This window comes from Lepus europaeus, chromosome 4, assembly GCF_033115175.1.
Source record: "Lepus europaeus isolate LE1 chromosome 4, mLepTim1.pri, whole genome shotgun sequence".
In the NCBI taxonomy this organism is placed as follows: domain Eukaryota; kingdom Metazoa; phylum Chordata; class Mammalia; order Lagomorpha; family Leporidae; genus Lepus; species Lepus europaeus.
This window is the reverse complement of record NC_084830.1, coordinates 21,731,783-21,758,754: the sequence shown is the minus strand read 5'-3', so window position 1 is coordinate 21,758,754 and position 26,972 is coordinate 21,731,783. Positions and strand designations below refer to the sequence as shown.

Sequence of the window (26,972 nt, the reverse complement as noted above, 5' to 3'; positions counted from 1 at the left end):
CATGGGAATACCAGGAAAGGTATTCAGATGTCCTGTCGAAACCTGACAACCACACTCTTTGCTCTGATGTCCAGCAATTTGCAAACTTCACAGTGTAAAATACACTTACCCTTTCTAAAGTCTCCAAAGTTTTGTCATTTTACAGCACTACTCCATGTTCAGAATCTGCTTATCATTTAGGTGGTCTAGGAGTGAATGGAACTTCTAGAGTTTTCCTTAAGTATATTCCTTGCGTATGGTTTCTTCAAGCTAAAAACATGTTAACTGAAAACATGCTATCTTTTCCACACATCCAACATATAATTGTGGGACTCCTATGAAAGAGTTGATATAAATAATCTTGTTCAAAAAAGGGAGAGATGGGAGGCATGGAGGAATCAGCCCATAGAAATTCCGAAATCCATCTGGTTAGTAGCTCCTCAGGTAGGGTTAAAAATCTGGAAATCATTCTTGGTGGTTTTTGGCTCTGCCTTCTGAACCCTTGTTTCTACTCTGAATTGTCCTTATTTCGTGAATGGTAGACACTTTCTCAGGTTTGTAGTCTTTTTAGGTATTCTAAAATTTCTTTTTTTTTTCATTTGATCTCTGTTCCTTTTATCCACACCATTGGTATTTCTGCAAAAATTTTTTTCTTAAAATTTTTGACTCTCCTGAGAATCTTATTTGGTTTATTTTATTAGAAAGGTTTGAAAATTTGTTTATGATGTCATCTTGTTCTCTCTAGGCTTCTGCTGACAACATACTGGGACAATATTCAAATTCTTTGGAGCCATGTTGTTTTACTAAAGAGGGCTGGCTTAGAACTTGAACTAAAGGAGCATGCTCAAAAAGCTGTAGCTTGGAATTCACCCAGAGTCTGGGGGACAGGAAGGGTCTATCTTTAGAATAAATCAGAATGTGAGGCTGAATTAGACCTGCTCCTGACAAAATAGAGAGCTTCTTCAAGTGGAGGAGAGAAAAGGCCCTGCTTGTTATCACCCACCTATTTTTGTTGAGTGTTGTTGTGATTCACATGCCAAGGCATAGTTGAAGGTCTCTTGAAATTCTAAAAATGAATAATGTATTATATAGTGCTTTGTCCTAGAATTTATTTTATTATCTAAATTTTGCACACTTTAATATCCCTCCCAAGAAGGTGTCTTGTTTATTAAATATTAAGAAAATGAAAGAGAAGCAAGAACTACAGAGGAAAGAAAATTATTCTTCAAATTATTTCAATGCTTTGGTACAGGAATTTGAATTAATGAGCAAATCTATTTCAATTTAAAGTTTAGAGAAAACTATGTTTCTCACTGCCCAGCCAACTAAATATTGGCCAATAGTGCAAAATAGCACCAAGTTATTAGCTACTGAGAGTTTCTGCATGTCTTGATATGAGCCTGCATGGAAATTTAATAAATTCTAAAACAATGGAACAAGGCACTATGGACTGAATTCTACATATTGTATGAGCTGTAAATCATGCCTGGGATACTGAGGAGTGAAATATAAGTCAAGACTTCATGGCAGAAATTATTCTGCTATGAACTGAATGTTTGTGTCCACCTCGATTTCAGATTTTGAAATTCTAGAGCCCTTTGTGCGACGGTGAGGCCCTTGGAGGGTGACTATATTATGAGGCTGGAGTCCTTGTGATGCGATTAGTGCCCTTATAAGAAGAGGCAGGAGAGAGCTTGCATCTCCCTTCCCTGCTCTGTGTGGATACCATGAGAAGATGGCTGTCTAAAGGTAGGAAGAGAACCTTCACCAGCTATTGTGTGTATGCCTGCACCTTGAACTTGGAATTCCCATGTCCAGAAGTGTGAGAAATAAACATTTGTTGTTTAGGCCACCCAGTCTATAGTTAGAGAAGCCTGAGCTGACTAATACATTGCTTCTCCTCTTCACATGAATACCTGAAGGAAACTTGGGTGTGTGTCTTTTTTTTTTTTTTTTCAAGAAGATAGCAAAAGTTTCCAAATGCAATTGCTCATCCACTTATTTTGTCTTTTTATTAAAATATTTTAAGATTGGCTACTTACATACTTCTGATATACATTATTTTCCTAGGCAACTGTGAATTTTAACTTTGAAAGGGAAATTAGCTTATGTATTCATATATCAATTATTTATTAACTATTTGAGAGGGAGAGAGAGAGAGAGAGAGCGCGCTTCTGCCTACTGGTTCACTTCCCGAACAGCAGTGACTGGGGCTGGGCTAGTGCTAACGCTGCTAGGAGCCAGGCCTTTCACATGGGTGACAGGAACACAATTACTTGACTCATCACTGTTGCTTCCCAGGACTTGCACCCACAGGAAACAGGAAGGAGGAGTCATGATGGAGATGACCATCATCAAGCCCAGGTATTCTGAGGTGTGCTGGAAGTGTGTTTATTTTTTTCTTGTAAATATTTATTTATTTATTTGAAAGAGTTCCAGAGACAGGAGGAGAGACAGACAGAGGAGAGAGAGAGAGAGAGAGAGAGAGAGAGAGAGAGAGAGAGAGAGATTTATTGGTTTACTCCCTGAGTGGCCACTACTGCCTGGGATGGGCCAGACAGCAGCCAAGAGCTTCTTCTGGGTCTTCCACATAGGTGCAGGGTCCCAAGCACTTGAGCCATCCTCTGCTGTCTTCCCAGACACATTAGCAGGGAGCTGGATCAGAAGTGGAGCAGCCAGTACTCAAACACTGGCTCCGGATGGGAGAGTATTAACTGACATCTTAACCACTAGGCCAACTGCTCACCCCATACATCCATTTATTTAAAAGTGAACTGAGAACCTCTATAAGCCAGACTTTGTGTTAACTACAGATAGATAAGGAACACTTCCAACCCTTCGAGAAGTTACAGTGTGGGAACAAATTCTAACACAATACGAAATTTGTTTGTAGATGAGAAGGGTGTTGAGGTACAAGAAGTTAATGAATTTGGTGCCTTGTTCAAATGTTCAATTCAAGAAAGTGCTAAGGGAAACTGGTCACCGGTTCATATCACATGAACATTAATATCTCTAAAAGTTCAATGCACACACGTGTTAAAGACCATATTGAATAAACAATTGGATAACCTAGTAGGTGACTAATAGCTTTTTACTTACTTTGGCATAAGCCCTGTGTGATTCTCAGAAATCTCTTTATTGTTTGGTTATTTAAGCAAGTTTGCTACCTGTTAAGACTTGAAAACCCTTTAAAGTCAGAGTAAGAATTAATTTTTAATGCTCTCAGTCACAGGGGACTCGCTTTCCCTTGTTTCTGGTAAGGGTGCTAAGATAGGTTCGTTTCCAAAATAGCCATTACTAGGTGAGATGGTGCCTGACTTAACTGGGCCCTTATCCTACAGCAAGCCTGTGTTCTCCCTCAGTCTGTACTCAAGTTAGTCCAAAGAGGGTCACAGTGATTATCAACTCATAGGTGATCAATAGAGACTTGCTGAATGAATGGATGAGTCATTTACTGTGGCCCAATTTCCAAAGCCAGTTCTCTGATTCTGGCACCTTCCCAGTACCACAGCCACAAGCTTTATACTTTCCACATGTCATGCAGTTTAGTTCCTATTTTCAAGGACACAAATGCTTTGCTCTTACCAAGGATTCACTCAGTGTTGTGATGCAGCGGCTGCAGAAGGTAGTTATCATCCTGAGGTGATATTTCTCCATGTCCCATAAGCACATTCTGACCATCAGGCAGCACACTGTGAAGACTAACCTTCCACTGAGGTAAACAGAAGACCTTGTCTCCCAACTGAACTGCAGACTTCTTTGTACTTGTGGTTTATCTTCTGTCTCACGGTCTGCTCTTCATACCCTCTCTGCACTGGTTTACCCACAATGTACAGTATCAGGCAGCAACTCAAGCCCTTCTCACCCCTCCCATAAACTTTCTCTTTAGCAATCATAGTTGATAAGTGCCTTGGTGATCAGTTTTTTTTTTCTTTTTTCCTTATTTTTTGTGACAGGCAGAGTTAGATAGAGATAGATAAAGAGAAAAAGGTCTTCTTTCGTTGGTTCACCCTCCAAATGGCCACTATGGCCAGCACGCTGCGGCCTGCGCGTCGTGCTGATCCAAAGCCAGGAGCCAGGTGCTTCTCCTGGTCTCCCATGCAGGTGCAGGGCCTACGGACCTGGGCCATCCTCCACTGCCTTCCCGGGCCACAGCAGAGAGCTGAACTGGAAGGGGAGCAACCAGGACAGAACCGGCACCCCAACCGGGACTAGAACCCAGGGTGCCAGTGCTGTAAGCAGAGGATTAGCCTAGTGAGCCACGGCACCGGCTGGTGATCAGTTTTTGCAGAAGTTCTGAGAAGCATATCTTTCTTTTTTGAGGAAATAGTTCAAACATTCCTCTGCTTTAGCTGTAAAGAAAATGACTATAAAAGGCATATTTGTTTTTCAATTTAAACCATTACAAAAGTTGATGACAATTATTGATACTTAAATCCAATTGGGGACTTTATCACTGGCCACAAAATAGATGTATTAGTGCCTACCTCGTTGAGAGATCAGCAGCTGCAGTGGCTCTGTAGGGTTCATAAGCCTCTACCTCGAGTAACCTACAGCATTGTCAATTTCGCTGTGTCCTAAAGTTGGTCAAAGAGTTATCTTGCCAACTGCAGTATTGGTTATTACTTCTCTATTTTAATGGAGAACATTACTCTGGTTTGAAGTGCTTAAAGAGAAACTCTATAGATTCTTGTCAAAATCAAGCAAAGTTCTTTGAAAAAGCAAAACCTTTGGAGAAACAATGGAGTTTGATTCTTAGTTCGGCAGTATGTGGAATAGTAACTTCCCTGAACTTTAATTCCTCATCTTAATTAATGTGAAGATAAAAATAACTTTTAAGCACATCGATCATTAAATAAGCTTCAGATAAGTCTTCAACTCCAACCCTGCCTTGGTCAAGTATTGGCTCACAAAGATTCTCTAATACCTTCTCTTTTGCTTGCCTCTAGCATAGGCGTTAGAGAGCTATGTATTCCTTTTTTTCTAAACATAGGTTAACCAACAGTTGTGATAACACAATTTTGACAGATAATATGTACGTTTAATCTGATGGAAAGGACTTCCATCAAGTACAAGGGTTTTTTTTTTTTTTTTTTTTTTTTGACAGGCAGAGTGGGCAGAGTGGACAGTGAGAGAGAGAGAGACAGAGAGAAAGGTCTTCCTTTTGCCTTTGGTTCACCCTCCAATGGCCGCCGTGGATGGCGCGCTGTGGCCGACAGCGCGCTGGGGCCGGCACACCGCGCTGATCCGATGGCAGGAGCCAGGTGCTTATCCTGGTCTCCCATGGGGTGCAGGGCCCAAGGACTTGGGCCATCCTCCACTGCCTTCCCGGGCCATAGCAGAGAGCTGGCCTGGAAGAGGGGCAACCTGGACAGAATCCAGTGCCCCGACCAGGACTAGAACCCGGTGTGCCGGCGCAGCAAGGCAGAGGATTAGCCTATTGAGCCGCGGCGCCGGCCCAAGTACAAGGTTTTTGACACTCCTATCTTCTTGATTTCAAAGCAGATGTGATGGTTGGAGGTGCAGTAGATCTCCAGCTACCATAATGAATAGAAATCATATGATAAAATGGTGCCACAGGAAGATAGAACCTAACCCCAATCACATTATTAAGTAGTTATCCAAAGCTGTTGGATGGGGAAAACCATAACTTAACTCAAAAAAAAACTCTTACCATACTTGACTGTTTTCTTTACACTAACTCAACATTAAGCCCATTTCTTTTAAAATAATAAACTGTTTTTTTTTGTGTGCTAAGAAACAATGTATCCACTCATTGCCTTGAGTGAGTCACATTTCAGAATACTGAATGCTAGAAATATCAGGCAGTTGAACATTAAATACTTGAGAGAGCCAATAGTCAGATGTCTTTTTATTATGAAAACCCTGTAATTAGTAAATCATTACATTCTCACATTGCTCCAATGCCAGGTACTCAGCCAAATCTTTTTTTTTTTTTTTAGAAGATATATGGCAGAGGCAGAGAGAGAGAGAGAGGAGAGAGAGAGAGAGAGAATCTTCCATCTGCTGACTCCCCAAATTGCTACAGCGGGCAGAGCTGGGCCAGGCTAAAGTCAGGGAGCAGGAGGCCCGTACTGGTTTCCTTTGTGGGTGCAGGGGCTGAAGGACTTGGACAATCTTCTGCTGCTTTCTCAAGCACATCAGCAGGGAGCTGAATGGAAAGTGGAGCATCTGAGACCAGAACTGGTGCACATATGGAGCATCAGTTGTGCAAGCCATGGCTTTACCCACTAAGCTAGAGAGCTAGCCCCTCTCACTCAAATCTTAAAGAGCATTAATGTTTCTGATCAGTTGGTGAATTAAATAGGATTTCCCTATTTCAACATAAAAAAATCTCCTTTTTCAGCACAATCTCATAGTGACTCTGAAATCAAAGGTTTCCATTAGTAGACATTTCTCTCTATTGAAGTGAGAATGGAGCTGAGAGACAGCTGAAATAAATTTTGTGTGGTGTTGGCCTTAAATGCACTGATGAAAGGCATGTACTGAAGTTCCCTGGCTGGGCCCCATGGGAAACGCCCTTGTGGCCTTAGAGGTATGTCACTGTGGAACCACTCAGAGAAAACTGCCAAGTGCATATGCAGCAGGAATTAGCCTGTGCCTCAGATGGCCTTGCTTGGCTCCATAATTGCAAACCTTTTAAGGGATAATAGCAGAGACAGCAAATTCTAGATTAATCCACTTTTTAAGAACAGAAAAGATGTTTGACATTAGCAAACAAGCTCTGGTGACTCAAAAATGGGTCATAGACTTTGCATTTTGCCCAGGTTGATGACCAAAAACATTCTTGGCATGTTTCCAGAAGGAATTTTTAAACTAGTCCGGCTCCAGATAGCTTACAACCTGAATTATATGACTTAGAAAAGCACCACATTCACTGGGAACATAATCTAGATTTCCTCCTTAAGTGTTTTTTTTCAGACATAAAATGATTTGACTGCTATACATTTTTTCTTAAATAATTTGTTGCCTATTTATAACAACAGGAAGAAGAAAGCATTAATCATATTTTAAAAGCTGTAATTTTTAGAAATGAGAACATGATAGGTCTTTTATTTATTTGTTTATTTATTTATTTGAGTGGTAGCGTTACACACAGTGAGAGGGAGAGACAGAAAGGTCTTCCTTCCACTGGTTCAGCCCCTAAATGGCTGCTATGGCCCATGCGCTGTGCTTCCTCCTGGTCTCCCATGCGGGTGCAGGGCCCAAGCACTTGGGCCATCCTCCATTGCCTTCCCAGGCCACAGCAGAGAGCTGGACTAGAAGAGGAGCAACCGGGACAAAACCGGCGCCCTAACTGGGACTAGAACCCTGTGTGCCGGCACAGCAGGTGGAGGATTAGCTAAATGAGCCACAGTGCCGGCCCAACTGGTGTTCTTATAAAGAAAGGAAATTTAGAGATAGCAACACACACACAGGTAGAGCGCACTAAGAACCTGAAGACAGAGATTGAGATGGTGCTACTATAAGCCAAAGAGAAAAGGAAAAACAAACTCCAAACACTAAAGCTTGCTGGTGAACGACCAGAAGCCAGGGAAGAGGTATGGAAGGGTTCTCTCTCATAGCCCTCAGAAGGAATCAGTATAGCTGCCACCTTGATTTTAGATTTCTAGCTTCATATTCTGCGAGATAGGAAGTTTATGTTGTTACCCAGTTGACAACGTTGTTACAGAAGCCCTAGCAAATGAGTACACATATGGATGTTTGCTATATAGATATATGTATATACATAATACTGCCTTATATACCATTTCATTTCTTTGTGAATCACAGCTCTATCTTGTTCTTCCTTGCTTCTGCCTTGTTTTAGTAATATTGTACCTGATTTTTTTTCCAGCTTAATGATAGTTGAGATTTCAACAGTCCTGTTATGCTCAAACATTCTTCATACCATACTTGTTAACATATATATCTCTGGCTCTGAAGGTTTAGTTACCATTACATAGTTTTTCAGAGACTTCTGGCTGCCCAGTAGGTGCTAATCATTAGGTGAGATTTATGGGGATGCAGAGATAATTAATTAAATAAGGAGATAATATGCAACATTCTGCTTGAAGCTCAAGAAATCACAGGACAAGAGCACACCCAGGATGAAATGCTATATTCACCATCTAAGCACCTTGAGGCAACTCTTTTTAAAGTGACATGCTAGATCAAGAGGAATAGAAAGATATAAATATCAATTGACCAGAGTTTGATGAAGGCTATCCACAAAGATCAACATGTTCTTTTCTCTCTGATTCCATATGCAACAAGCAACCTTTTCCATTTTAATCAAGTTTCCCATACAGACTTTCCCATCAGAGAGACCCGTCTGATGTCCCAGGAGAAAAGATGTGTTCATGAATGTTTCCCCATGATAAGTTAAGTGTCTGACTCATAGTGTGTACTCATTACATATTTATTGAATTGACTAAATATTATACATATTCAACATTGTTGTATGCCTACTGTGAGTCAGAAATTGGGTCAAACATTTTTGTATGCTAAAAGCCAAGATTCATCAAGGCAAATTTGTAATTTTGCACTCCATCTAGTCAATTACTGATTTATGAGTCAGGTTAACATGGGTTAAGACCCATATTGGGGGCTGGTGCCATGGCGCGGTAGGTTGATCCTCCGCCTGTGGTGCTGGCATCCCATATGGGCACCGGTTCTAGTCCCGGCTGCTCCTCTTCCCATCCAGCTCTCCGCTATGGCCTGGGAAAGCAGAAGATGGTCTAAGTCCTTGGGCCCCTGCACCTGCGTGGGAGACCTGGAAGAAGCTCCTGGCTCCTGACTCCTGGCTCCTGGCTTCGGATTGGCACAGCTCCAGCCATTGCAGCCATCTAGGCAGTGAACCAAAGAAAGGAAGACCTTTCTCTCTGTCTCTCCCTCTCACTGTCTGTAACTCTACCTCTCAAATAAATAAATAAAAAATATTTTTTAACAAAAGATCCATATTGGATCTCAATTCATCACCCTATGTAAACTCTAGTTTTTTTGTGTGTGTAAACTCAATGCCTGAATACTTCTTAAAGAATTTTGCAATCTTTTAGACTCTCTCATTTATTTATCATTTGTTCTCTCATTCAATCATTTCTTCAAGCCTTCTCCATTGATTTTGCTTTCATTTTTTTTCCTGAAATCAGGTAACAACTACTCATCACAGTGTATTAGGGGTTATGTTTGGTATCGACTGAAGATTCAAAGACATTAAGGCAATTCTAGTTCTGCAAGAGCTAAAATACAGTATCATCTTTAAAAATATTGCTGGGAGTTACACCTCTGGGCTGTTTTGAGGGTTACATACAAAACTGAGGGCCTTTTTCTCTCCAGGATGCCAGTTCCTTGGTTAAAGAAAGCCAATGCAGGAGCCTAGATTCTCAATCACAGATTGTAATTGTATCCTTCCCTTGCTCCGAGCCAAATTCCAGGCTGTGGCGTGCAGGACTCACGGCATGGGAGACATTCTGAAACTCATTCAGCTGTACACAAGTTTAATGAGGAATTCATGGTAGGAAGTTAATTTTATTATTGCTTTTTTCTCACTCATGGAAAAGAAACTGGGCAACCATGATCATTCTTTGTTATACAGCAGTGTTTTCTGAAGCTATTTAAGACAATCTGACTTCTTTTTTAATTACCAAGATTTCAGACAAGCGTTGAGCTGCTCCACTGCACAGTTGACCCTGTAGATGAAGCAGTGAGTGTGGTTGTCCCACCTGCCTAAAGCCACAATGAAGTCAGTGCATGCTGTTATATTTGATGTGATTTTTTTAGGAAGAACCCCAAGTGAAATGGGCCTAATCCATGTATCTTTGTTAACCTCAGGGTTTCCAAGCCAGGGGTGACATCCAATGGAACCTTTAAAGAATTCAGCAGTTGGCAGGATAGTGATGATTTAAAAAAAAAAAAAAAGTGTACTTGATTTAATCAACTTTTATTTGGTATTTGTTACATATCCTAGACACTTTCATAAACATTAGCTTGGTGACTTCTAAACCAATACATTAAAGTCAATATAGCTCTTCTTTTTATAAATGAAAAAATAGAATTCAAAAAGCTTTCCCAATTGCTCCAAGTTCAGAAAGCTATTCCACTTTGTAACCATACTTAATTATCACAAATACATTTCTTTTTAATACCAGTGAAGGCAAAGCTTGTCAAGCTTTTTTGCTCCCTTTTACAGTTTCTTGAGAACTTCTTTGTTTCCTTCTTTCTTTCCCAAGTTCTTCCTTCTTTCTTTATTATGTTCTTTCTCCTAGTTACATGCCTCTGTTCTTTCTCTGGAGTGTCTCCTGTGTGTCAGACCCTGTCCTGGGACTTGGATACATAGAGGTAAAGACACAACCCCATGGGGCCGGCACTGTGGCACAGCGGCTTAATGCCCTCGTCTGAGGTCCGGCATCCCATATGGGCACTGGTTTTAGACCCAGCTGCTCCACTTCTGATCCAGCTCTCTGCGATGGCCTGGGAAAGCAGTAGAAGATGGCCCAAGGCCTTGGGCCCCTGCACCCATGTGGGAGACCCAGAAGAAGCTCCTGGCTCCTGGCTTCAGATCAGCGCAGCTCTGGCTGTTGCGGCCATCTGGGGAGTGACCCATCAGATGGAAAACCTCTCTCTCTGTCTCTACCTCTCTCTGTAACTCAGCTTTTCAAATAAATAAAATAAATCTAAAAAAAAAAAAAGACACAACCCCTGATAAGAAGCAGAGACAATGGCCAAAGTGAAGCATTTACTATGAATTAGGTTATATGGATCTAGAGCTTGGTGGAAAGAAAATTTGCTCAGGAAATTCTCTGTGAAATCACATATGCTTTTCCGACCACTGAGAAAGTCGTAGAGCCTGAAGAGGGTAAAAATCAGGGGTTGTGCAACAACAGCCTTGAAGACAATTTGTAGAAATTGGGAAGCCTCAGAATGATTCAGAGGGGACAATAGTCTTAGAAACTAGCAGCAAATGGGAAGCTATTTGTGTCACTGAAGCTTCATGGAAGTGAGCAAGGCTTCGTAGCATGACTGAGTTTCCACAGTTGGAGGACAGAAAATTCATATGTAACTGTCATCATTAGGAGGAGCATTATTCCTCATTCATGTTTCCGCATGGAGAGATATCCATTAGTGTCCTTTCTGTCTTTTAGACCCTCCCTCTGCGGGAGAGGTGATATTCTATTACTGATTGTGGGACCGAAACTGAGCACTCATAGCTCTCTTATCTGTGGGCTTTGTCTGCCTGAATAAAATATGATTTCTTATTTCCTCTGGGCTGGGATAGAAACTTAGATGCAAAGGCCTTGTCCAGGAGGGAGGAGGCCTGAAGAAGTACAGACTCACCTGTGACTTACTCTGTCTATTCCAGGGTTTAGTACCAGGAAACCCAATGTGTCTGCACACAAGAATTTTCATACCAGCTTTTCACCATTAAATTTGATGTTTTGCCTTCATTTACTTGACTCTTTTCTGATTCTTTTTCAGTGGATTCTCATCTTGGGTGAGAAAAAAAGAATGATAGTTCTTTGGGCTTTTTCAACAATCATAAAATATTTTTTTCCTATTAAGGAATAAAGAGCATAGTTCCACAAAATATATAGGTATCAAAATGGGCAACAATATATTTGAGAACTGCCTGATATAATTTGGAAATCCCTGTTTTCTCAGCTGCCTTCAGGGCATGAAGTTCCTTCCTTCTGGATTTGAGTGTTGTCTTGTTAGTTCTTCTCCATAGTGATTCTACATTGTTATGAGAGAAAGATGTTGGAGACTAGGATGTCAAAAGTTTCCCAGGTAAGCAAAAAACAAAAAAAAACAAAGAGAAAAAAACCAATAACTTACTTAATACTTTTTTTTTTTTGACAGGCAGAGTGGACAGTGAGAGAGAGAGAGACAGAGAGAAAGGTCTTCCTTTTGCAGTTGGTTCACCCTCTAATGGCCGCCGCAGCCGGCGTGCTATGGCCAGCGCATCGCACTGATCCGAAGCCAGGAGCCAGGTGCTTCTCTTGGTCTCCCATGCGGGTGCAGGGCCCAATCACTTGGGCCATCCTCCACTGCACTCCTGGGCCACAGCAGAGAGCTGGACTGGAAGAGGAGCAACCGGGACAGAATCCGGTGCCCCGACCGGGACTAGAACCCGGTGTGCTGGCGTTATTTAATACTTTTTAATACATAGTGCCTCTAAGGGCTCTCCAAATACTAATTCATGTCAACCTCATAAGAGCTTCATTTTATAGGGGACTGAAGCATAGGAAAGTCAAATGATTCATTCAGGATCACAGGGTCAAAGACGAGACAGATCAGGTGATCTCTCCTCTGCATCCACACTCTCAATCACTTCACTCTGTGGCCCTCCCATGCTATACCGGCTTGACTTACTTCACCATCTTCCTTAGGGAAGAGCACCATAGCAACACCTCCCCTAAGTAACTGTCAGGAAACATAAACTTCAGTAGTTATATAGCCCACCTTGTGACCTGTCTCCAAGGCCATGGTTTAAAACATGTGTGGCACTAAAAGGGGTGCAGGGTTGGCTGTGATCTCAAGGCAAAGCAAGGCAATGAAGTACTTGTGCCAAGTACTGGTCCAGGAACTTTACATGTTTGTGTGTTTTATTTTTCATGGCAGAAACAGACTTTTCATAGGTGGCAGGAGATGTGAATGGGCTTGGGAGTATGGTGGGATTGGCAGAGAGGTGGCTTTCTCTGACTTCAGGGAATCAAAGTCATGAGAGAGAATGTTTCAGCTGATCGTGATTTGGGTTAACCTGAAAATCTTTAGTATGTGGAATCGGTCACAAGGTCAGGATAGGAGGGTGAAGCTTCCACAGGAAGTAGTGTATACCTCCAGGGGAGAGAGCCTCCTCCTCTATTGAGAGCTCCTCTCTGAATGCATGGTATGTGGTTCCTGACCACAGCAGCCTTGGAGAGCTGGGCTCTTCACCAAACTTTGTGGCCTCATGGGTTTGGTAGCTGAGGTGCATGTGGCACAGTTAGATGCTTTGGTAGTGAGTTCTCTAATGAGATCACCCAACCTTCCCCTGGAGACACTGACAGCTGCAGCAACTCTGGAAAACCTACAGCCTCTGGTAGAACTGATCAGATGATCTCTCTGGAAACCAGGACTAAGTATTTGCATTGGGAAGGCTCTCAGAGGAATGACACGATGAAGTCTGGGGTGAGAAAGGTTAATTTAATTTAAAATCTTTAAGTGCCTGAGTTTGAGTTTATTATATACCTTAAGTGAGTAAAGAAGGAAGTGTATACCTATCATTGATATAACTCAGAAAATATTCACTGCAGCGCATATTATTATCTACATTATTTTAGGTGAAGAAATCGAAGCCAAAACAGATGAAGTGACCCTCCCAAGGTCATATGGCTGTCAGGGAGGTAGACAGCAGTTTGGCTTTTGAGCTGTGTTTGAACATGAGTAGTAGCATTTATGCTCAAGAACAAAGCATGAACATACTAGTGTGAGTGTCCAATATTACCAGCATGAGGTCTATCCATCCCTCTGGGCCATCTAATAATCAGAAAGAGTATGTGGCTTGGCAAGGAGATCCTATTATTACTGTGTTTTGTAGCAAGCATTAATAGGGCAGAGAATGATGACCTAAGTTATGGAAAGGAATTGGTCCAAGTTTTACTAGCCATTGCTCTATCCCCAATCCTTTTATAAAAGTACTCAGTCTGAGTTAGCCTGTGGGGATACAATAAAGGATCACATGCCTTTTAGGATGTAGCTTGCAGGAACACTAACAGCATTCCAAGGCTGCCTCAACGTTGCCACAGAAGCTTTCAGCAGGGATGAAATCATACTAGACACAGTTTCTGAATTTGCAATTGGGAAAGTCTGGTAGTCAGTGACTTTTTAAGCATGTCTTCTCCTTATAAACTGCCTTTTGAGCAAAGTAATTGCATATTACTCCTTCCCTTCAGACTTCCCAAATCCAGTGCCTACAGCAGTCAGGAGAGTAAGTGAAAGAGGATACTAAGTTCATAGTAGGGTGATCTAGAGAACTCAGGTGTCATTTCAGGGGTCAGCCACTGCTTAGTGCCCGCTGACTGTGGCCACAGTTTTCTGGCATTCCAATTTTTAAAGTAAAACTGAAAATGTGGACTACTACATGAAAATTTAGAATTTTAATCAAACATTAAAAATTTATTATTTAACTTGACTTCTGATTAAATTTTTAAATTTAAAAAATATTAATTAAAAAATTCTGTGTTAGACCATATTGTGCAATTCACACGTAGCATATCTGTGACTAGTTCAAGCCTCCTTGTTACAGTATGTCAGCCCCCTGTCACACAAAGATAGAGTCCTTCATCCACAGTGTCATGGTTCTGACTGGAGTGCAATGGTACTAAAAAGATGACCAGGCGCTAGAGTTTATTCTGGGGGATGACCTATGGGAAGCATCCTCCTTGACAGGGTTTACATCTTCTAGGCGTCCCTAGAAGATGACAGTTCAGCACATTCAGATTCTCAATATTGGAGACCTGGAGCAGAAGACACAGAGTAAAGTCATAATAACAAGAGGAGAAGCAGAGATATGGACTCACCTAGAAATCATTAATGGCAGTGCATTCAAACCAGATTACTGGTGACCACATGAACAAATGTCTACAGATTGTGCTATGTCCTGTGGATCGCTGGCTCTGAGTCTTATGAGTCAGATTTAGGTTTTTCTTAGAGTTCTGTTTTCTTTTTATAATAAAATACACAAGCCAAGGGAATCTGAGTATGATTGGGAATCGTGTAACTTCAAAATGAAGGCTAATGCAGCAATCTGTGATCTGATACACTTATTGGTAGCAAACCATTTCTTCTTCCAAATACGATGGGCTCAAGGGATCATGTGACATGGTCCCTCCTGCTGATTGGATAAATGAGAGGATCCTTCAGCCGTGTTGAACCAATGACATTCTATACCTTGTGAGTATGGAATGTGTTAGTTCATCCATCCATGATGACCTCTTGGGGTAGGAGGTGATGTAAGCCTAGAATTTGTGATTCTGCCTGTGAGAGGACTATTTTCAGTACAATTCACTAGCATACTTTACCAGGCCCAGCTGGAAGGAGCTTTGACTTCCTTTTCCACTGTGGTTACTCCCCAGTCTCCCAGAATGCTCTCTTTGTTCCAGCCATGCTGACTTTCTTTCAGGTCCACAAGGGGCTATGATATGCGCTTCCTCAGGGTCACTGCATGTACTATACTTGCGCTCCAATGACGAGTTAGCTCCTAAATAACATTTTGTTCTCAGTGCAAAATGTTATTCCTCGGAGTTCCAGTCTTATGCTTCAGATTCGGTCAGAGCCCCCATGCCCACCTCATCATTAGGTGCTCATGGCAGTGAGCATTTCTCTTTCTTCATAACATTACTTTATCAAGGCCCTAACACTGTAGCATAAGTTTTCATTATAAAGATTTTCATTGTCATAAATATGATTAGCTGCCTAGACTTGGGGTCAGATTTCTTGGATTTAGATCCTGGCTTTGTTATTTATTAGCATGTGACTTTGAGGATATTATTTAAGTCTTAGTTTGATCAGCAATGAAATGAAGAGAACAGTAACTCCTGTTTTAAAAGATTGTTCTGAGTGAGGAATGGGGTAAAGTGGATCAACAGGTTCTAAGTTATAATTAGAAGACAAAAATTCTGATGTTCTAATGCACAGAAGAGTGACTATAGATAATAATAATGTTCTACATATTTCAAAAACGTGAGAAGAAATTTTTGATTTTTGCCCACAAAGTTATGATAAATGTTTTAGGGTATGGATTTGCTTATCTTGAGTTGAACATTACACAATGAATGCATGTATTGCCACATCACATGGTACCCCATAACTATGGATAATTTTTATGTGTCAGATATAAATAAATTTTTAAAATCATAAAAGTACTATTGCATTTAAATGAAATGTCAATATAAATTGGGAAGCATAATGTTTGTCACATATTTTATGCTTCACAGAATTCTATCTGGCGTCATAATTATCTGCTTGTGTTGGTTGTTCCTTAGTTTAAACTTTTAGGGGTAAGACTCTTGTTAGTTCAGCTAAGTTTTTATTTTCTTTTTATATAAATTTATTTATTTCATTTTTATTTGAAAGGCAGAGAGACAAAGACAGAAAAGGAAGAGTTAGAGAGAGAGGGGCTTTTCATTCACTGGTTCACTCCTTAAATGTCTGTCACAGCCTGGAATGTCCCAGGCTGAAGCCAGGAGCCTGGAACTTCATCTGGCTCTTCCACATCAGTGGCCGGAACCCAAGTACTTGAGCCGTCATCTACTGCCTCCCAGGGTGCACATTAGTGCATTATCAGAAAGCTGCTCATCAAAGATTCTTGGAAGCAGATCGGAACCGGAACCCAGGCAATGTGATACAGGGTAAAGTATCCCAACTGGTGCCTTAGCTTCTGCTCTAAATGGCCATGCTTCAGCTCAGATTTTCACAACAGACCACAATGTGCATAGCTGGTCAGAATACGGACTGGCCACTGCAGAGGTGTGTGTGTGTGTGTGTATTTGTTTGCACTGGCAGTATGTGTATATGTATGTATATGAAATTATGAAAGTTTGCAAATTATGAAATCTATAATATTAACTGATTATGTACTCATTTTTTTTTCTGGACCACAAGCAAATAATGTACATAAACTATTAACAAAAGTGAGAGTTTATTATAAGAATATAGATGGTGAATCAGAAGAAGAAAGGGTCCTGTTAGCAGTCAAATTGGTTAAGTAGGCCTAGTTGTACCTCTTCTGTAACCAGGAGACTTTCCTATTCTCACCTGGGCAACCACTGAGATTGTGTGATCTTCATGTGCCCAGGACCACACTTGAAGACTAACTTTTTTGAAGCAACTTACATGATTTTTATTCCTGGTATTTCTGCTATTTATGTGACAGAATGGAAGTGTTCAGCTCATTGCTTCAATAAAATGACGGGAATCCAAGAGGATGTGTGTACACAATACCAGAGATTGGCAGAATGAAATTGAAAAATGAGATATGATGGAATACTACTCAGCCATAAAGAAGAATGAAATCCTGTCTTTCACAACAAAATGGGTGTAGTTGGAGACTATTATGTTTAATGAAATAAACAAAATGCAAAAAGACAAATATCATGCTTTCTCTGGTTGTAGCTAACATTTTGCACTAAATTGACATCTTGTGATTTGATTGTTGTCTACAACCCTTGTCTATACCACATGACACAATGGTATATTATCTTTCACTTGTAGAGCTCTTTGCTTAGAAGAGCATTGAGCCTATAATTGTAAAGTAACTTGAAAGTATGCTATCACAAAAAATGCAAAGGAAAAAGGAAAGAATGGAAGGAGGAGGGAGAGAGGGAGGAAAGTATCATTATATACTTGGAATCATATGTATGGAATTAATGAAGTCTGTTCTCTACTCATTAATAAATTTAAAAAAGAAAAAAGAAAAATGAGATAGAGGATCTGACATTGTGGTGTAGGGGGTAAAGCTGCCACTTGCAATTCTGGCATCCCATGTGGGTCCCAGTTTGTGTCCCGACTGTTCCATCTCTGATCCAGCTTCCTGTTGATGGCCTGGGAAAAAGAGCTGAAGATGACACAAGTGTTTGGGCCCCTGTTACCAACGTGGGAGACCTGGATGATGCTTCTGACTCTTAGCTTTGGCCTGGCTCAGCCCTGGCTGTTGGGCCATCTGGGGAGTGAATTAGCTGGTGGAAGTTCTCTCTCTCTCTCTCTCTCTCTCTCTCTCTCTCTCTTCTCTGTGTGTGTGTGTGTCTCTGTAAATTACTTTCAAATAAATAAATCAATTTTTGTGTTAAAGTTTATTTTGTCTGATATTAATATGGCTACACCAGCTCTTTTTTGGTTTCTGTTGGCATGGAATATCTTTTTCCAACCTTTCACTTTCAGTCTGCATGCATCTTTATTGGAAAGCAGCAAATAGATGGGTTTTGAGAGACTAACGTTCTTACATATTTCTGAAAAATAATATACAATGAGATTATTTGACACCATTTGACAAGGAACATATCTGTTTGCTATAGTTGACAAAAGTCATTCTGAGGGCAACAATTCCACATAAGCTCAAACTCCCCTTCCTGGTTGGTCCCATTAGCAGTGGCAAGGGTGAAGGGTCACTGTACTATGAACAGAAATGGCAGTTTCAGCAAGAGAACCCACTTGAGACTACTTTCCAGGGAGCATGACTATGTTTGGTCACGCTCATGTTTGGTTAAAGGTTTATAGACTTTGTAAGAATAGGAGACCCTTGGGCTATGAGGCTTTGGGGAGAGAGAAAAGACATTAAGTACGTTAGATTTCACAATATAGAGTCCCACTGGGTGCTCTGATTAGTTTTATATACAAGTGAGATTTCCTTGTATTTTTAGAAAAGCAGTACTGGAGATTTGGCATTATGTGTGGGAATTAGGTGATTTTTGAGGCAAACTGGGTACCCACAAAGCATAGAATGAAAAAGATCAGTGGAGAGTTGGCAAACTTTACCTTGATCTTTGTGCATTAATATATGAAAAGTATTGAGATTTTTTTTTTGGGGAGGTCCAGATAATGGTTGAAATTATTTGGATATTATTGAACCACGTTTTAAAAGGAACTCACACACAACAGAAAGCACTAAAAAGGTGCCGGCGCGGTGGCACAGTGGGTTAATGCCCTGGCCTGAAGCATCAGCATCCCATATGGGCACCGGTTGGAGACCCAGTTGCTCCACTTCCAATCCAGCTCTCTGCTATTGCCTGGGAAAGTAGTAGAAAAAGGGGCCCAAGGACACCAATGGGGGAGACCTGGAAGAAGCTCCTGGCTCCTGGCTTCGGATTGGCACAGCTCCTGCTGTTGCGGCCAATTGGGGAGTGAACCAGTGGATGGAAGACCTAGGCCTTGCGGGCCACGGTGATGGCTCAAGTAATTTGCTTCCTGGATTGAATTGCTGGCCCCTAGCTGCAGCCATAGAAGGTACTTGGGGCATGAACCCCAAGTGGATGGGAGATCTTCTCTGCCTGTCAAATAAACAACCATTAAGGAAAAAAAAAACAAACAAACAAACAAACAAACAAAACACCTGAAACTGTGTTACATTGAAGATATCTGAAGAATCAGGGAATATTTACCCCAAAGAAAGAAGTCTCCAGGTGACTTTAAACCTTTGAAACCTGTGACATAGAAGAGGGGCTATACTTACTCACCAAAACCCCAGTCCAGACCTAAGAGCAGTGGGTGTCAGTTATAAAAGAAACTTTTAATTCACTTCCTAGAATAGACCACTCAGATAGAGATGTTTGAGGATTGGATGGGCTGGCTCCAATAAGAAGTTCAAGCATAAATTGGTAGGAGTAATATAGAGGCCCCATGGCACAGTGTATTAGTTAAAATTCAGACTTGAAGATAGAATTGGATTCTAATTTTGACTCCTCTGCCACTTACCAAATACAGGACCTAAAACAAGTTGCTTAATTTTCTCCTTCTGTTTAATAGTCTTTAAAAAAGAGAAATTGCTGGTGAGGCTTAAATTAAACAATAATTGAGTACTTAGTTGTTTGTAGAGAGGGTATTTGTGTGTTTGTGTGTGCATTTGTGACACTTCTGGTCCTTCCTAATCTGAAGTTCCATGATGCCAAAAGTTATGGCTGAGAAAATTTGAAAGAATTAACTATTCTGCTACATTCCTTAGGTACTCTTCTCTATTTTGAAATTGGCTTAAAATGTTCGAAAGTGCTACAGTTTCCAATGAAATTGTTTGTTTGGCTGTAGTTTATCCCAATTGAAAACTCAGTTTGTAACAGATGGAAAATATTTGACACTCATCCTACTACTACCGAAGACTGAAGAATGACCCTCTCTTTGCTAGCGCAGAATGAGGTATGAGTGTTTTTTCCCCGGGAGTTGAAGGAGACAGAGAAAGATGAGCAATCACAGCTCTGTCCCCTGGTTAACAGCATGATTTGATTGTGTTTACATATCAGACTTGTGTCTCGGGACCTCTGAGCCTGACTGTGTATGTTTATCAAACTGCAAACAGCACCACTCATGTGCTGCCTGTGATAAAGCGCTGCCACACAGCTGAATAGCTCTTCCCATAGAAGATGATTATTTCCCAAGATAAAAGCTGACTACCTGATGCCAAAGCAATTCATCAATTCAATAACAAAAAAAAATATACAAACCACTCCTTCTGAGTAGTGTGGTAAACAACTTGTTGAATGACTGGAGTTTGGCTGCAAATACAGCCCAAGCAATAGATATTCATGGAAATTTTCATAATAATGTAATTGTTTCTGCTAAACAGTGTTTCCAGTTTGCTCTCAAGTTAGAACTGTAGGGTTAGAAGTTATGTAGTCACATCATCATGAAGGCTAATGTGTTGGAATTCTGATTCTCATTTTGAATTTGGTGGACTGGATAGGATCAAATAAAAACAACTTATATGGACAGAAGAGGTTTCATTTCTAAAGGTAGAAGTTCTATCCTGAGACTGATGCACTGCAGAAGAGACATCTCACAATCAAAGAGCAATGGCTGTTTGCATTCTGTTTTTGTAGCTACAAGCAAGGCGGAGTGGAATAACCTTGAGCTTTGAAGTCAGAAAGAACTCATTCATTTGTTTATTTATCCAACATATTTTTATTGCACTCCTTCTGTGTGCCAGATACTATATCAGGCTTTAGAGATTTAGCAACACACTGATGAGTGTTTGTTGCTACAGATATAATTTAGTACATGGTGGAAGTGTAGAAGCCAGGCGATGAACATATTAACATTCTTCAAATCCTGGCTTCCGTATTTCTTTCTTTTGTGACTGAGGGTGAGTTATTAATTTATCCAGTGATACTTCACTTGTAGCAGAACCTCAGCCAATGATACTCTCCATCCATCTCTGCTCCCCACTCTACAGAACAGTAGAAGAAGAAACTGGATCATTTCTTTCTCTGTTTTGTTGACATCTTCTTGGGCCCGGAAAAATGAACTCTTTTTGTCCCCATGAACTACAGGTAGAGTCAGCAGACTTGACTTCTTTTTCTAATATTCTTGTCAGGATCTGTATTTTAAGTCTTGGAGCTAATCAACCTCTTTCCTTTTTAGTCTTCATTTTTCCTAATCAAAGAGAGTACCTTGGGATAAACTACTTTCAACCTGAAGGGTTATTTTAAAAAGTCCCACAGCAAATAGCTTTTCTTTTTTTAAAGGATTTATTTATTTATTTGAAAGAGTTACACACAGAGGGAAGGAGAGGCAAGGAGAGAGAGAGAGAGGTCTTCCAGCCACTGGTTCACTTGCCAATTAGCTGCAACGGCTGGAGCTTCGCCGATCTGAAGCCTGGAGCTTCTTCAGGATCCCCCTCGTGGGTGCAGGGGCCCAAGCACGTGGGCCATCTTCCACTGCTTCCCCAGGCCATAGCAGAGAGCTGGATCAGTACTGGAGCAGCCAGGACTCGAACCCATAGGGGATGCCAGCAGCAGCTTTACCCACCATGCCATAGTGCCAGTCCCAGCAAATAGCTTTTCATGAGTATTGACATATTCTGCCTTTTACTGAATCCTATTAAGATGTTTAAGTATGCTGTGTTGGTGGGGTTTTTAGGACCTCTCTTCAGCAAATGAAGCTTGTTTTAGAATGCACTTCTGATGACTTGGTTGCTTCATTGGAGAACGGGACATAGAACAGCACTAGACAATTTCATTGTTATGAAAATAAATTTTGGGGCTGTCGCTGTGGCTCAGTAGGTTAATCCTCTGCCTGTGGTGTCAGCATCCCATATGGTTCTAGTCCCGGCTGCTCCTCTTCTGATTGAGCTCTCTGCTATGGCCTGGGAAAGCAGTAGTAGATGGCCCAAGTGGTTGGGCCCCTGCATCCGCATGGGAGACCTGGAAGAAGCTCCTGGCTCCTGGCTTTGGATCGGCACAGCTCTTGCCATTGCGGCCATTTGGGGAGTGAACCAGCAGACGGAAGACCTTTCTCTCCATCTCTCTCTCTCACTGTCTGTAACTCTGCCTCTCAAATAAATAAATAAAATCTTTTTAAAAATATTTTTTAAAAAGAATAAATTTTGTTATTAATTGTTATAATTTTAAATTCAAACACTATTTATGATGGATTTTTAAAGGCAACTTAAAATTATATTTCTCAAAGAAAATGATTTCTAAATGAATGCATTTAAATAAATATTGGTTCAGCAGCTCTGGGAAATTGAAGGTATAGAGATGGTATGAATTGAATAGTCCTTTCATCTTTTCCCACTACCCTCCTCTTGCTCTAGGTCCTTGAAATTTATATTTACCCCATAGCATATAATCAATATGAGTCACCAACATCTTTTCTTCTTGAGTAACTAGATAAATATAGGTTATGTGGCAGAGAAATTAATTAACAAATAGTTTAACCCCAAATCTCCCAAGAATATGGATATGCTGCTCAGGTAGCTATCAATTTGCTCTTTAGTTGGGAGTTAATCAGGAGAAGGAGTCAACAGAAAATCTGGAGAAGATGAGCAGAGACCAGAGTAACTTACTGGAGAGCATCGCAGGCAGGAGGAAAAAGTGAAGACACTAGGAAGCAGAGACCCTGTTGAGAGTTACATTAAAGCTTGGAGGTTTGGAAGATGATTGGCGGCTATCTGTTTGACACACAGAGTAATGAGGGAAAGAAGCAGTTTATAAGAAGTGTAAATCAGTACCATATATATATTTACTCCTAGATTTATTTTTGGAGTCTATTGTAAATATGTAAATTACATTCTAATTACTGTGGCTGCTAGGTATTTTATTAATTATTATTATTATTCACATAATACTAAGGGGAATCAAGGCCTTAGATGCTTTATGAAACTTTACTTTGAATAAAACATTTAAATTGTTGTGACATTTTTGGGCCTCAAAGTTTCTTGCTTCTCCAGGTATGTTTTAAGAGATTTCTTCAGTATTATGAGGAAAAAGCTGAAAATCCAAGTCTTTGAGGTTATACCAACCTGGATTTAAATCTCACTCCTCACTTGCTCACTATGTCTTTAAGAGCAAGTCATGAAAATCCTGTAAGCCTCAGTTGCCCCATTATAATATGGGATTAAGAATACTTGCTCAGTTAGACTTTTTTGTAGTCAGTGAAATAAAACATCTAGCAAGGATCTCGAAAGGTCTGGGTTTCATCAGTGTGAGTCCCTTCATGGAACACGCCAAAATCAAATTAGGAAAATTTAAGGACTGGGAAATAGTGAAATTATTGGAAAAATAGTGGATAAGCAGGTGTAGGAAAAACTGCAGAACATACTGCAGTACCCAGGCCAGTTGTAGGCCTAATGTAAGTCTAAGAAGTGCTTCTTGGATCTGGAGGCAGAAGGCTATAAGGAAACAGCTGCCATGCAAGTACTTTCCTTCCTTCAGTTTTCCCCAGGGCCCTCTATGGGTCAAGTACATTTTTAGTCATTTGGTAAGGGATTCCAATAAGGTCACAGCAGTGAGCGATGGAGAAAAGAGCATGAGGATGAGGAGCGGATCTGGGACACTCTGAACATCTCCATCACCTGTGTTCATTCTCTTCTTTTTCTACTCCCTGCAGCATGGGCACGGAGGTGTCTCTGCCATGGAACAAGTGCACTAGCCCCCGAAAGACTGCACCTTACGTGTAAGTTCTGTAGATTGTGATACATCACAGACACAGCTCTAGAGTTAAAAATGAACACTCATAAAACTTTATTTAAAGGAATAGCAGGAAGAGTACAGCTGGTCTGGTGGCTGGTTCTCCAGGAGAGAGGGGCAGAGAACTTGTGATCCTGGCTAGAGATAAACAGGAGCTCTTGTTTCAAGTGTGGCTTTTCAAGTTGCCTCTTGGCATAAAGCTGATTTTGGCAGAGGGCATCATATAAACAAGGCATATGCCCAAGCATGTACGCCAGTCATAACTCGTTGGATACATTCTCACCCTCCAGCCCATGACCCACTGCTAACTGACAAAGCTGGTTGTAGGGCTTCCTTCCAGAGGATTTACCTCTTGGATCTTTTCAACATTTGTAGATAAACTGAAGACCATTTCTACGAAGGAGAATATTTGGTCATTACTGGGGCAGAGCTTTGATTCATTCTACTTGCTAAACTCCTAATTCTTGGTTAAATAACTCTTCTCCTTTGCCTCCTGTAGTGCCCTGAATTGTGGCCTCCAAAATGATGTATCCATGTTCTAATCTTCAGAAACTGTGAATGTTGTCTCCTTTTTGTAAAAAACAAAACAGTCTTGTAGATGTAATTAAGTTAAGGACACTGAGATGGAGTGTTAAGGACAGTGAGATGAAGATATCCTGAATTATCTGAATAGAGCCTAAATCCAACAGCAAGCATATCTTTAGGACACACAGGGAGGACAGGCACAATGAGAAGACTAGGTGAAGGTGGAGGCAGAGAAAGGTGTGATGTGGTCACACGCCAAGGAAGGTGACAGTCAACCGATGCTGGAAGTAGTATGAAATGGATTCTTCCCTAGAGATTCTGTAGGAAGTGTGACCACGTCTATAAACCTGTGGCTTCTAGAATTGTGAGATTGTGAGAGAATAAATTTTTATCACTGTAAGCCATTACATTTGTTTTCATTTGTTTCAGCATCCCTAGGAAACTAATACAGCTTTAACAAAACCATCTGTGCTGACATCTTGACTGCTAGGCATCCTGAAGTTTAGCAGGCTGAAGAGTTACAGAAATAGTGCAGATAATTTATATTTGAAAATTGTATTCTCACCATAATTAACTGATGCATATGAGATAACTCATGTGTTAGCTCATGTTTGGTTTAGCCATTCCATATTGTGTACACATTTTAAAATAATGCCTCACATGGTAGAGTTAGAAACGTGCCAGGGGATTCCAATACAATCCCATCAAGGTGGCATGTACCAATGCCATCTCACTAGTCCAAGTGATCAATTTCAATTCACAATTGATCATAATGATAGGATTAAGAGTCAAAGGGATCACATAAATAAGACTAGTGTCTGCTAATACTACCTGATAGAATTAAAAAGGAGAGAACCATCCAACATGGGAAGCGGGATACACAGCAGACTCATAGAATGGCAGATGTGCTAAAGAGCACTCTGGCCTCAAAATCAGCCCTTAAGGCATTCAGATCTGGCTGAAGAGCCCATGAGATTATTTTAGGCATGGAAAGCCAAGACACTCTGGAAAAAAACAAACAAACAAACAACCTAAATGAAAGATCTCTGTGAGTGAGATCCCAGTGGAAAGAATGGGCCATAGGCTGGCGCCGTGGCTCACTTGGCTACTCTTCTGCCTGCGGCACCAGCACCCTGGGTTCTAGTCCTGGTTGGTGTGCCAGATTCTGTCCTGGTTGCTCCTCCTCCAGTCCAGCTCTCTGCTGTAGACCCAGAAGGCAGTGGAGGATGGGCCAAGTGCTTGGGCCCTGCACCTGCATAGGAGACCAGGGAGAAGCATCTGGCTCCTGACTTCAGATTGGCACAGCACCAGCCATAGTGCACTGGCTGTAGTGGCCATTTGGAGTGTGAACCAATGGAAGGAGGACCTTTCTCTCTGTCTCTCTGTCTCTCTCTCTCTCTCACTGTCTAACTCTGCCTGTCAAAAAAAAAAAAAAAAAAAACGGGCCATCAAAGAAGAAGGTACCTTTCTCTGAAGGGAGGAGAGAACTTCAACTTCGACTATGACCTTGTCTAAATATGATCAGAATCAGTGAATTCTAAAGGCTTCCATAGCCTTGGCAACTCATGAAAAGAGCATAGGGTGATTACTGACGCCATAAACAAGAGTGTCAATTTTTAAGTCAACAACAGTTTTCACTGTGCATTTACTCCCCATTAGGATCTCTGTCCTTAATGTGCTGTACAAGTGAATTAATGCTATAACTAGTACGCAAACAGTACTTTACACTTTGTGTTTCTATGTGGGTGCAAACTGTTGAAATCTTTACTTAATATATACTAAATTGATCTTCTGTATATAAAGATAATTGAAAGTGAATCTTGATGTGAATAGAAGGGGAGAGAGAGCTGGAGAGGGGAGGGTTGTGGGTGGGAGGGAAGTTATGTGGGGGAAAAAGCCACTGTAACCCAAAGCTGTACTTTGGAAATTTATATTTATTAAATAAAAATTAAAAAAATATAATGTTATATACCATAAATATATACCATTTTTGCCAATAAAAAAGAAATTTGATAAAAATATCACAGGGACCAGTGCTGAGGCATAGTAGGTTAAACCTCCACCTGTGGCACTGGCGTCCCATATAGGCACCAGTTCAAATCCCAACTGCTCCATTTCTTATCCAGCTCCCTTATGATGGCCTGGGAAAGCAGTTGGGCCCCTGCACTTATGTGGGAGACTCAGAAGAACCTTTTGGCTCCTGGCTTCAGGTCAGCCCAGCTCTGGCCATTGCAAACTTTTGGAGGGTGAACCAGCAGATGGAAGACCTCTCTCTCTGTCTCTCTTTCTTTCTATCTATAACTAACTCTGCCACACAAATAAATTTAAAAAACTAAAAAAAAAATAATAGCACTGAGAAAACATCTTGCAATTTTTTTTTCAGAAGTTTCTGGGAAATTAACTGAAATCCTGGGAAGTTAGGCTGATTTACACCTTACACACTTGTGGAAGGCAAGAATTACGTTGGAAGAGAGGCCAAAGGGAGGCCATTGGAAGAAGTCACCTGTCCTAGATTCTGGTTCTGGCTTTGATGTGCAATAAACATTTGATCTTGGAAAAGTTATTCATATACTCCTACCCAAGACATTCTTATCTCTAAAAGACTTGTCCTATTAACCTTACAGGGTGGGAAAGAAGATTAAATGGTACAAGGTGCTTTGAAATAGTAAAGGACTATCCATTAAAGTGTAAAATGTCATCCAACCATGTGTCACTTAAGGACAGGGCCATGTTCCAAAAAATGTGCTATTAGGTAGTTTTGGCACTGTGCAAATATCAAAGAGTGTGCTTACACAAACTAAGATGGCTATGGTA

The 26,972-nt window shown here is 40.9% G+C and overlaps 1 long non-coding RNA gene across 1 annotated transcript; it reads left to right on the top strand.

The window, feature by feature from the left end:
• The first annotated feature begins 13,054 nt into the window (after window positions 1-13,054).
• On the top strand, window positions 13,055-17,062 carry LOC133758287 (uncharacterized). Its single transcript, XR_009865779.1, has 3 exons — window positions 13,055-13,149; window positions 16,180-16,370; window positions 16,895-17,062. It is a non-coding gene; the product is annotated as an uncharacterized LOC133758287 (long non-coding RNA).
• Window positions 17,063-26,972: the final 9,910 nt, after the last annotated feature.